This window comes from Penaeus monodon, chromosome 36 (assembly GCF_015228065.2).
Source record: "Penaeus monodon isolate SGIC_2016 chromosome 36, NSTDA_Pmon_1, whole genome shotgun sequence".
NCBI lineage: Eukaryota > Metazoa > Arthropoda > Malacostraca > Decapoda > Penaeidae > Penaeus > Penaeus monodon.
The window spans coordinates 30,621,882-30,624,381 of record NC_051421.1 but is presented as its reverse complement, the minus strand read 5'-3'; positions in this window follow the sequence as shown (position 1 = coordinate 30,624,381).

Sequence of the window (2,500 nt, the reverse complement as noted above, 5' to 3'; positions counted from 1 at the left end):
CAGAATAAAGGACAAACTGCCTGTTGATCCGGATTCATGTAAGGCTGTAGCCTTGGGTGTTTATATACTTTCCATCTGTTTCTCTTCTTATCTTTCTTCTTGTTACTTCTGATTCCTCTCATATATTGCTTATCTCTGACAAGTCAACACGTTATAAAAAAACAACAACAAAAACGAAAACCATGCCAACAAACAACAAAAAAAATTCACATTTTGACCTTTGGCCGTAGGCGCAGTAGTCCTCCCCTGACACCCCGTGTAGTACCTCACAAGCAGAAACAGATCAGGTCGACAAGCAATACTTCACAAGCAGAAACAGATCAGGTCGACAAGCAATACTTCACAAGCAGAAACAGATCAGGTCGACAAGCAATACTTCACAAGCAGAAACAGATCAGGTTGACAAGCAATACCTCACAAGCAGAAACAGATCAGGTTGACAAGCAATACCTCACAAGCAGAAACAGATCAGGTTGACAAGCAATACCTCACAAGCAGAAACAGATCAGGTTGACAAGCAATACCTCACAAGCAGAGGAGATCAAGTTGACAAGCAATACCTCACAAGCAGAGGAGATCAAGTTGACAAGCAATACCTCACAAGCAGAGGCGATCAAGTTGACAAGCCTCGGCACGGATAAGCTTAGGGGTGAGGAGGGGGACCTGTGCATTGTGAATTTCCCTACGATTTTTTGGCCTCAGTGCCACCGGAGCCTCCAGGCCGCTGGCTCCTCTCCTCACACACACCAAGACCTACGGGGCTGTCATCATTGCTAATTACACCGCGTCCTTTATTGAAGCAAACTCGAGAATGCTGTCTCTGATATCACCCTCTGACTCCACAAAACGTACTTGCGTAGTCATTGTGTTGCAAGGACAAAGGGAATAATGGAAAGGTAAGAAAATAGAGAGAAACAAAAGAAAATTCATACGGATAATGAGAGAGAAAAACACATTCACATGCATACACACACACGCACACAGAAAGATATATATATATTATATATATATATATATATATATATATATATATATATATATATATATATATATAGAAGTAGTATAAATGTATATAAGATATGAAAAAATGTAGCTAATAACAGATATTAGATATGATAATAACTAATATAATAGATAGATAAATATATAGATAGACAGTAAGATAATAGTAATAGAGCAGAAGAGAGGAGAGAGAGAGAGAGAGAGAGAGAGAGAGAGCGAGAGCGAGAGAGAGAATTTGCTAGCTAGATAGACAGAGATAGTTAGATAGATAGATAAGAAGATGATAAATAAATATAACAGACAGATAGATAGAGATATATAGATAGAAGATAGATGATAGACAGAATATAGATAGATAGACAGACAGATAGATAGATAGAGATAGATAGATAGATGAGAGAGAAAGAGAAGTATGATATAATGATATAAATATATAATATATATATAATATATATATATATATATAGATGATGAGAGAGAATACGAGAGAGAAAGAGGACAGAGAGAGTAGATAGATAAGTATATAGACAGATAGATACAGAGAGAAAGAAATAGATAGATAGATAGGTTAAGGACAGATCGATACATAGATAGGCATAGATAGATGGCGACGAGTATCTAGAGAGAGTAGACGCCGGACAGTAGATAGATAGTAGAGGTACAATGTAGAGGAGATAAAAGGATTCTGGGTATAATATATTCCATACAGAGGATGGACGGATCAGCATTCTAGGAAAGACATAGATATGATTAATGCTAGATAGGAGAGAGAGAGAGAGAGAGAAGTAATCGTTAGGAGTAATGTTAGTGGCAGCGTTCAATCGCTTCCCCCTCGGGCGTTCGGATCGCTTCCCCCTCGGGCGTTCTCATCGCTTCCCCCTCGGGCGTTCGGATCGCTTCCCCCTCGGGCGTTCACATCGCTTCCCCCTCGGGCGTTCACATCGCTTCCCCCTCGGGCGTTCGGATCGCTTCCCCCTCGGGCGTTCGGATCGCTTCCCCCTCGGGCGTTCACATCGCTTCCCCCTCGGGCGTTCAGATCGCTTCCCCCTCGGGCGTTCTCTCGGAGGTCGCTCCCCCCTCGGACGTTCACATCGCTTCCCCCTCGGGCGTTCACATCGCCTCCCCCTCGGGCGTCTCTCGGAGGTCGCTCCCCCCTCGGACGTTCACATCGCTTCCCCCTCGGGCGTTCAGGATCGCCTCCCCCTCGGGCGTCTGTCCTCCGGAGGTTCGCTCCCCCCTCGGGACGTTCACATCGCTCCCCCCTCGGGCGTTCGGATAGCTTCCCTCTCGGGCGTCTCTCGGAGGTCGCTCCCCCCTCGGGCGTTCACATCGCCTCCCCCTCGGGCGTCTCTCGGAGGTCGCGTCCCCCCTCGGGCGCTCTTAAGCGGCGCAGTTGAAGAGAACCCGACGCCACAGACTATGGAAGGGAGCGGGGGGGGGTGGGGGGGGGTCTTAAGCTAGCACACAACATTTGCAATTGAAGAGATGGGGCAACTCC